The following is a 10,518-nucleotide window of genomic DNA, read 5'->3' on the forward strand; positions in this document are numbered from 1 at the left end:
TATAGAGAGAGAAGCAGCGGCCGGCCCAGTTGTCTTGCCTCCAACGCTTCAATAACAGTGGCCACTGAGTGATAATGTGTGTGATGCTTCTTAAACACTCCAAAGTGCTGCCGCATAAACGGTGGTCTTTGGGTGGTGGTGGTCTTTTGCCTAACATGAGGCTCAAACCCAAGACCCTGTGATTGAGAGTCTCATGCGCTACCGATGAAGCTATCCCAGAATTCCCAGGCCCCCTTTCTCCCCAGACTTAGCTCATCCGCAAGATGTACATTTAAGGCACTCTTATTATACCACTTTCAAAGTCATGGGGAATCCTGGGAACTGTGGTTTGTCCAGGGGGCTGGAAGTTGCAGCTAGGCGAGGTCATCAGTGCCCTTAACCAAGCACATTTCCCAGGATCCTTTGAGGGAAGCCATGAATGTTTACAAAAGGGACGCGGGTGGCGCTGTGGGTTAAACCACAGAGCCTAGGAATTGCCAATTAGAAGGTCGGCGGTTTGAATCCCCGTGACGGGGTGAGCTCCCGTTGCTTGGTCCCTGCTCCTGCCAACCTAGCAGTTCGAAAGCACGTCAAAGTGCAAGTAGATAAATAGGTACTGCTCTGGCGGGAAGGTAAACGGCATTTCCCTGCACTGCTCTGGTTCACCAGAAGCGGCTTAGTCATGCTGGCCACATGACCCGGAAGCTGTACTCCGGCTCCCTCAGCCAATAAAGCGAGATGAGCGCCGCAACCCCAGAGTCGGCCACGACTGGACCTAATGGTCAGGGGTCCTTTTACCTTTTATGAATGTTTACAGTTATGTGAGAGCACTCAGAATGTGACCCTAATGGTTTTTCTTTACAATGGCTTTTTCGAGCATAAGTTGTTGCAGTCAAAGAATTGCGGGGGGGGGGGGGGGTTTAATGTAAACACAGCAAGACCATGCAGCAGAGCCTGTGCTTTGTATACTCTAGATTCCTACGTTCAGTCTCGGATACCTGTAGTTAGAAAGAACCTGGCAGCAGGTGATGTGAAGAGCGCTACTCTCTACCTGAGAGACCCCAGGGGCTGACTGCCGGTCAAAGTCCGCAGGCCCGGACTAAATGAACAAGCAAGCTGACCTGGTTATAAGGCAGCTTTTGGTGTTCGACTGCAGCGTGGAAGAACAGCAAAGGCTTGTATGTATGTATGTTTGCTTGTTTGTTTGTTAAAAAGTAGGCTTCAGAGAATTCCCAGCTCCCCACTACAAGCAAATTGCCCCTGAGACACACAGTCGAAAAATTCCTAGCATAAACAGTATCTTGGATGATGAGCAGCTTGGGCATAATTAGTAAGCGAGACGCAGGACAATATCAGAAGTCTATCAGTCAGCAGTGTGAGAGCCTTTCGTTCAGCTGCCTGCCGCTGATGGTGTCAAATGAGACTTGGGAGATTAGGAGGAAACCCTGAATGTCAGGATTAAGCATTTGGAAATGTATTTTGATCAAAGGTGAGAATTAATGATGCAGCTAGGCTCAAAACTCTCGCGCTGCTTTTTCTGTGCAGCAAATTAAACGCGGCGCAGCAGCCCCTTCTCCCACCAGTCCCTAGGAAGGGTCTCATATGACATTTATCTGTAATTATAGGGTGCCCAAAATAGGGGGGGAAAGATAGCTGAGAAACACAAAAGCATTTATGAATTAAGATAATTACTGGGGGGTTATTATGTAGGTCCCAGAATAGAGAGGATCCTTATTGGGCAATTCCCCCATAAACAGTTACTGCAGCTTAACTGCAGTGATTCGCCACTTCCGCACATGCGTGTGATGTCATTTTGAGTATCTGTGCATGCGTGAGCGGCGAAACCCGGAAGTAACGTGTTCCAGTACTTCCGGGTTGCCATGGAGCGTAACCTGAAAACACTCAACCTGAAGCTACTTCAATCCGAGGTATGACTGTACAGTGGTACCTCTGGTTACGTACTTAATTCGTTCCGGAGGTCCGTTCTTAACCTGAAACTGTTCTTAACCTGAAGCACCACTTTAGCTAATGGGGCCTCCTGCTGCCACCGCGCCGCCGGAGCACAATTTCTGTTCTCATCCTGAAGCAAAGTTCTTAGCCCAAGGTACTATTTCTGGGTTAGCGGAGTCTGTAACCTGAAGCATATGTAACCTGAAGCGTATGTAACCTGAGGTGCCACTGTACTTACTTCAGGGGCAGACTTCAGGCTTGCAGGATCTGCTTTGTGTTTTACTAGATCCCTGAGCTCCACCAGCTGGGGCCAGGTGTAAAAGATATAGAGTTAAAGACCATGGTGCCTTTGAGCAGAAGCTGACGACAGGGATTTGCGTCTTGTGCAGCAGAGCTGAGCGGAGTTCACAATCCTTCCACATGAAAATCCATTCCAGGTTACACAAAGTTTTCTTCATTTCAGCAGTTTAATTCATTTATTTATTGGCAGAGGAGAGAGTCATTCCATCATTGCCAATGTATATATAGTTATTTGCTTGGTTGTTTATTTAAAGCGTTATTTAAAGAGTTATCCCACTCTTCAGCCAAAAAGCAGCTCCCAGAGTGGCTTACAAATGTTATTGATAAGAAAGTCCTTGTCCTCAGGCTCACAATCTAAAAGACACAACACAAAAGGGAGAAGAAGAAAAAGAATGGATGGGAGGAAGGAGGGGGAAAGCAAATTCAGGCGCTGTTCCTTGGTTTTAACTGTCAGAGACAAACATGTTTGCCGATCCGCTGCAAGCAACCTGGAAATCTACCAGTAGATTCTGATCTCCTTTCTGCCCACACTTGACTTGATTCATATAGCAGCACAGCATTATGGCACCACACCTATCCAAATCATAGAAATAACTTCTGCAGAGGGAACTAAGAGTGCATACAAATGTCTATAATTTGAACAGTGAGCCCACTGTGGAAGCCCAAGCACGGAGCTTAGTTCAGTGTCGTAACATCATCATGATTTTGCATCGCACCAGAATGAAGCTAACCGTGTGCAGCACGGACTGGCTGGAACCAGTGACGTCACTAACCCAATTTCCCCCACCCTCCCCATAATATTCCCACCAGAAACAAACACACTTTAAAAATCATGCAGAAAGTGCCAGGTTGAATCCCTAGAATTTTGAGCTGGGAGGACCAATGGTTCTTCTGGCCCTACATTAAGTAGCTTATTTGGTTTGTTTAAAGGGGAAGCGAGTGTACATGTAAACGAACAAGACACTTTCACAGTTAACAAAAAGTAAGCAACCTATTTTCCATTAGACGGGAGGAATAAGCCCAAATTAGTGCTCGGATTGGTAGCAAGGATTGCTGTCCTTTCCAAACAGAGTTCAGAAGAAAATTAGGCTTACTCCAGGGACAGAAAAACCACACCAAGTATCTTTTCTAAGATATGTTGGCAGTATGGAATTCTATAAAAAGTAGATTGTTTTGATCGTGGAAGCACAGCCTCCTAGTGGTTTAAAGAAAGGCCAGTTCAGACAACCCATTTGTGACCTTACATTTGTTCTGCGCTGAGTTGTTTCGGCAGTTCAAATTGACAGCGGCTTTATCCGAAGCAGGAGTTGCTCCCTTGTGTGGAATTATGTAGATTCTGTTTGTAGTCTGACATGGGGCACAAATCCATGCATTTGTTTTACCTTCTGCACATGCAGTGGGGATCCCCTGTCAATCATGGCTTCCTGTACATGTTGAAATAGCTCCATGTGCAGTCAGTACACATCATGACTAATGACAATTTCTGCAGTTTCAAGTTTCTGTGTCTTCTGCAACGGCTCTGAATTTGTGCGTGGCAACGCAATCATCTGAGCCCTCCATGTTGTGCCTGGGTCTCGATTTATTATGCTATCCTACCCCATCTTTTAGGATGCACTCAGGACCACTTTACCGTGTGCAAATTCAGTCTGGGTTGGTAGGAAAAATCAGCGTGTTTGAATATAAATGGGTTGTCTGCCTAGGCCTAAAAGAGAGTTTGCTGTATACGTTTCCTTCGTCAAGTACTCCAATTCTCTTTATGCAGATCCATGAAATCGAGAAAGATCAAAGTTTGCTGTGAAGATTCATTTCAGCTGTAGATATGCAACCTTTAAGTGTACCAAAATGTTTATGAAACAGAGCTAAGTGAGATAGTTAAAGAGATAAGCCAACAATATCTTTCTGTATCTGTTAAGTAACCTGATACACGGTAAGCTTAATTCTAGCGTTTTTGATGTCACCTTTCAAAAGACTATTGAGCAGAGGTCAACTGAAAAGGCCAGCCTTGATGTGATTTCCCGATACTTAATGTCACACATTTATGAAATGCCCAGCTGATTCAACAGATGCTTATTTATATCAATTAATATTTATTTGTTTTATTTTTCCATTGAAATCCAGAAAGATTTTACTGATCGATTGAAGATAAAGGTTTTCTCCTTGTTGTCTAACAATACATGAATAGCAATCCTCTTTAAAGGACGTAACGAGTGATGTCACCTATGCGCCAGGCTGTGTACATGCGCACCATACGCTGAAAGCACATTTCAAGTTTTTGACTCTCCCTACTGAATCCTGGCAACTGTAGTTTGTTAAGGATGCTGAGAATCGAAGCTCTGCAAGGGGTAAACTACAGTTGCCAGGATTCTTTTAGGGGAAGCCATGTGTTTTAAATGCATAGTGTGTATGCAGCGGCAGTCCTAGCCAAAGCATCAACTAATAGGTCACAAAACTGCATTCTAGATGCAGAAAGCAAGCTAGGGATATGGAATTTTGACTGCCCCTTCTTCCTGCAACAAAATCTGTCCTGCTTTAGGAGTGCTATCCAAGAACATTGGTGCAAGCTAGGGTCGATGTTTGCTATCGCTGCATAGGAAGTGAAAAATCACTTGCAGAGCTGGAACAAATAGATGATTGATTCCCCAATCTTGGGGGATCCCAGATCTGAAAGCATACACCTCTCACTTATTTTATTATTATTAACGCTTGTATTTTCATATTTCCAATAATAACTCAACCCCAAAGAACAGGAGGGACTCATAAATACAGTGGTACCTCGGGTTACATACGCTTCAGGTTACATACACTTCAGGTTACATATGCTTCAGGTTACAGACTCCACTAACCCAGAAATAGTACCTCAGGTTGAGTACTTTGCTTCAGGATGAGAATAGAAATCATGCAGCGGCAGTGGAAGGCCCCATTAGCTAAAGTGGTGCTTCAGTTAAGAACAGTTTCAGGTTAAGAACGGACCTCCGGAACGAATTAAGTACTTAACCTGAGGTACCACTGTAGGGGAAATGGTGGGAACACCATATTTATTGGATACGGTTTAGGAAATCAGAGAGCTCTCAAGCATGCACACACTCTGTGGGGATGCAGTGACTGAGAACACGTGTTCTGAATAGGTAGATAGCTAATTTAGTAAGGACAGAGGAATGGAAGGAGCGGGCCTGTTGGCATCAGCCGCATCCTGTTGCTCCATGTGGATGCAGAGCTCTTCACCACCACTGCATTTCCCCCAAAATGCTATCTTCTCTCCAAGTTCTTGCACCCCCCCAGCTCTGGGGGGAGGGTCTCAGTTCCTCAAACCTCCTTTCACATTCTTTACTCTCTTGACCACAGGCTGTCAACAGACGGTCAGAGGAACATTAGACCTGTCACACCACAGACTGGGTATGTGTTTAACTTCTAGGCTGGATGGGTGCTGTCGCTTCAATGCAATGAGGGATCTTGAGCTTGAGCATGTGTCTTTGGCTAGCTTTGTTTTGTGGTGTTGAAATAAGCAAGCTCTGCGACAAAGCCTCTTGCATCTCTCCTGGTATAGCAGAGTGTTCTTTCCAAAGCTAAACATCCATTCTAACAAGGCATTCTGTCCAGTGCTATGACTTCCGCCTGCAATACGGGACTTCTTCTCCTCTCTCTATACAACGCCTGCCACATCAGATCTGCTCCAGAGGTATGAGACGTAGATCAGATTGGGGCAAGGATGTGGAGAGAGGTAGTGCCATGACACAGGGTGGAATCCTTGCACTCATAGGATGACTTTGTTGGATACAATCCAACCTACCGAGTTCATACTCAGAAGCTTGACCGGGGTGGGGTATTAAAGGCCTCTTATAGAGGATGAGGAAGCATGATTACATGTCATCACTCAATACAGAAAGAGTATACATGAGTCAATAGATAATAAGAATACATCCAGCTCTCTAGAGCAGTGTTTCCCAACCTTGTGCCTCCAGCTGTTTTTGGACTACAATTCCCATCATCCCTTGCCACTGGTCTTGCTAGTCAGGGACAATGGGAGTTGTAGTTCAAAAACAGCTGGAGGCACAAGGTTGGGAAACACTGCTCTAGAGCAACTTTTCATGAGCCTACAGAAAGGAGGAATAATAAAAAATTGCCTCCTCTCTCTCTCCCCCCCCCTCTCTCTCTCTCCCCCCCTCAGTCCCCCCCTTCTCTCTCTCTCTCTCTCTCTCTCTCTCTCTCTCTCTCTTAGCAGGAGTGTCCACTCCAGAGGATCTGTTTTGGATCCATTTGTTGATCAAACAGCACTCTTCATTTTCTAGCCAAGGAATCACCACAGCGGGTGGCTGTCAGGTCCATATGGCCACTAGAAATAATATGCGAGCACTTGCTTGCAAGACCAGTGTGGCACAGTGGTTAGAGCAGGGGTCAGCAACCTTTTTCAGCCACTGGCCAGTCCACCATCCCTCAGACCATGTGGTGGGCCGGACTATATGGGGGGTGGGATGAATGAATTCCTATGCCCCACAAATAACCCAGAGATGCATTTTAAATAAAAGGACGCATTCTACTCATGTAAAAACATGCTGATTCCCGGACCGTCCATGGGCCGGATTGAGAAGGCAGTTGGGCCACATCCGGCCCACGGGCCTTAGGGTGCCTACCCCTGGGTTAGAGTGTCATGCTGGGACCTGGAAGACCAGGGTTAAAATCCCCACTTGGCCATGAGGGTGGCCTAGGGCAAGTCACTCACTCTCAGCCCAACCTACCTTGAAAGTTTGTTATGAAGAGAAAAAGAAGGTGAGGAAGAACCAAGTACTGAACCACCTTGAGCTCCATGGAGAAAAATATGGGCTAAAAATGCAATAAAGAAATAATGAATAAATAGCACAATCCCGTGTATTAGGCTGAAGAAACTTGGAGCGCACGATTCCTGGAGAAGCACAGCCTCTTGATTGTTGTTGTTGTTGTTGTTTAATCGTTTAGCCGTGTCCGACTCTTCGTGACCCCATGGACCAGAGCACGTCAGGCACTCCTGTCGTCAACTGCCTCCCGCAGTTTGGTCAGACTCATGCTGGTAACCTCGGAAACACTATCCAACCATCTTGTCCTCTGCCGTCCCCTTCTCCTTGTGCCCTCCATCTTTCCCAACATCAGGGTCTTCTCCAGGGAGTCTTCTCTTCTCATGAGGTGGCCAAAGTACTGGAGCCTCAGCTTCACAATCTGTCCTTCCAGTGAGCACTCAGGGTTGATTTCCTTCAGTATGGAGAGGTTTGATCTTCTTGCAGTCCATGGGACTCTCAAGAGTCTCCTCCAGCACCATAATTCAAAAGCATCAATTCTTCGGCGATCAGCCTTCTTTATGGTCCAGCTCTCACTTCCATACATCACTACTGGGAAAACCATAGCTTTAACTATACGAACCTTTCAGTGATCCATGAAGGGGCCTCTTGATTAAGCAACCACAAATAAAAGTTTCACAGGCATCTAGATAAGGAAATGCAACCCATGCGTGAGATTACACTGTGCTACAGCTTAGTAAACAGATTACTAATGAACTGAACCAAAGGTTTCACAATACTGTTAGCAACAACATATATTGAATCTGAGACACACATTTTTTTTTTAATAGCAGTTTTACCTTTTGCATTCTGAGGGTTGATTTTGGGCATCGTTCTCCCAGGTGTGGAACCATTTCATCCTAATTCCTTGCCTTGCTTTAAGACAACCCCATGTCCCGTTTCCCCCTTCATGGATCTACAGCCATGCACAATTCCAGAAAGTAACCCCTGGATGTTGACTTTACATCACCACTAGCTCTTAGAACAGAGAACAATTGAGGCTCTTCTTTGCTCTGCGAACAGCAGTGAATTGCTCCATTAGCTCAGCTGATAAAGCTTGGGGGGGGGGGGGAGAGGACGTAAATGCATGACTGCTTTGTTTTAGCGTTCAACTTTGTGCATTTGAGTCTAGACAAAAGAAGATGGCTCGAGTCGCGTCGACACTTTGTGATATCTAAAAAGGACAAGAGAGGGAAGGGAAGCGTTTTGTTTTAACAGGCCCACTGGGAATAAGGGGAAGAAGCATTATATGCGATCCAGCCCCAAATCAAGCACTTTTTAAAACCCGGAATGACTTCAGTAGAGGAGATATAAGCACGAGCTTCTTGGAAACCTTTCAAACTTCTTTGGAAAGCAACTCAGCAATAGAACAAGCTGCCAGAACAGATTCTGAAGCTGTCTTCCTTTGAAGGTTTTGAAGAGAACCGGACCTACCATGGGGCAGAATGAGGCTCTGTGTGTGTGTGTGTGTGTGTGTGTGTGTGTGTGTTTCTCTCTATTTGTGTAGCGGTGTTGCCAAGAGGCTTGCTTTGTACTTCCTAAACTAAGCTGCTGCTTTCAGGTGCAGTGGAGCCTGTTGACCCATCACTGCCATTCTAGTACGGTTCTGTATGTGGAATAGGAGAGAGGGGCACTATTGTCTCTGTTGCTTCAGGCAGCAAAATATATTGGGCTGGGCCTGTTTTCCATAGATAGATTCTTACTTATTTATTTATTTATTTATTTATTTATTTATTTATTTATTTATTTTAAAAGACCAGTGGTTAGAGAGTTTTTGACATAATAAATATGAAGCTTGTTATGGGGATAAAAAGAATTAGGGGCAAACCATGCATGCCACCTTGAGGTGGGGGTGATAATATCTTGATTTGTTCATTTATTCATTATTATAAAACACTCTATGCTACCCCCGATCAATATTCCAGGGCAGTGTGTACATCAGTGCAGATAACACATTATTCAAAGCCTAACACAACACAACACAAACATCAACAGCCATAATTCTCAGATGATGTTGGACGCCTGCTCCCATCTGCCATGGCCAGCATAGCCAAAGATCAGGGAAGCTGTAGTCCAGCAATGTTTGGGGACCCACAAGTACCCTATTCCCAGGCTAACGCTTTAGTGGACACAGCATTGGCCAGGCGGCCTGCTGAAATAATGCAGGCATTCCCACTTTTCCCCTGGTGCACAGGTCCTCGTGTTTGTGGAGGAGGGAATGTGGTCACAGAGACATTTCATTCTCCCTTGTTGAACTTGGGGATGCAAGCACAAAACGAACCACAGAAGTCTGCCCAGTGCCAACAAGGAAAAACAAGCGAGTCTTTTGACACCTGAAAGACTAATACATTTATTATGGCAGAAGCGTTCACGGGCGAGAGTCCTCTTCATCAGTTGCTTTAAGTGTTTTCTCAAGTCGCAGCTATAAATACCAGAAGATTAGGGGGAAATGGAATACAGGGAGTACGAACAATGCCATTATTAAGAGTGACCATTTGCATAGAAAGAACACGCTGGCACTGAATACACAAACACCCTGACATTGATAATGAACATGTGTCATGGGAGATATACACACGCCAATTCAAACCACTCAACCTGAGTGAACATCCCAATCAGTTGTAATTCGGCAGTTTCACAATGAACTTTCCCTTTGAACTTCCTTTGTTCAAGTATAGGCACCTCCAGAAGAGTGGCAATTTGCCAAGAGGTTGAGTTCTACCACCTGTGGCTTGAATACAGGGTGGGGATGGTGGTTTTGATTGCATGTGTTAATTCACTTACCAATGCCAGGATGTTTGTGTTGTCATCTACACTCTTCTTGAATGGTCCCTGTGAAATTGTTACTGTCAATACCTTCCATATTCTGTTTTCCTCCAACCTTTTAAAATCCATTATTTCTCAGCCACATTCAGGAAAAAATATCCAGTGATGTGGTTTGCAAAAAGCTTCTGCCACAGTATGTTTGCTAGTCTTTCAAGGTTCTCAGAGCTTCTTTGTTGTTTTTGCGGCAACAGGAGAACAGGGTCACCACTCTGGGATTAGTCACAGAATCACAGAATTGTAAGATGGAAGGGACCTCCCTGTTAGAATTCCTGCTCCTTGATTGCAGTCATGGGATTTTTGTCTATCACATGACGGTATATGTTTTGACTCCACAGAGTGGGAAGTGACGGAGACAGGATGCTTGTGTTACTGTGTTCCGTGAAGTGGGACTATTGTCTTTTGTTCTTTTTTCTCTTTGCGGTCTGATGCTAGAGAGAGAGGGAGCCATGTTGCAGTGCTCCGTGTGTGTTTATATATAAATAAAGTAGATTAGCCAAAATGCTGAGTTGCTGAGGTCTGTTACGCAAGCTGTGGAGACTCTGCAGATCCCTAAGTGTGCCGGTGTCTGTTGGCATTGGTCGCTGTGATGTTTGGGCAGAAGAAAGCTTTTGAGGGAGGCTCCCTGAATGATGAACCAGGAGGGAGAGAACATGTTCAG

Source organism: Podarcis gaigeae (assembly GCF_964106915.1).
Source record: "Podarcis gaigeae genome assembly, chromosome: 1".
In the NCBI taxonomy this organism is placed as follows: domain Eukaryota; kingdom Metazoa; phylum Chordata; class Lepidosauria; order Squamata; family Lacertidae; genus Podarcis; species Podarcis gaigeae.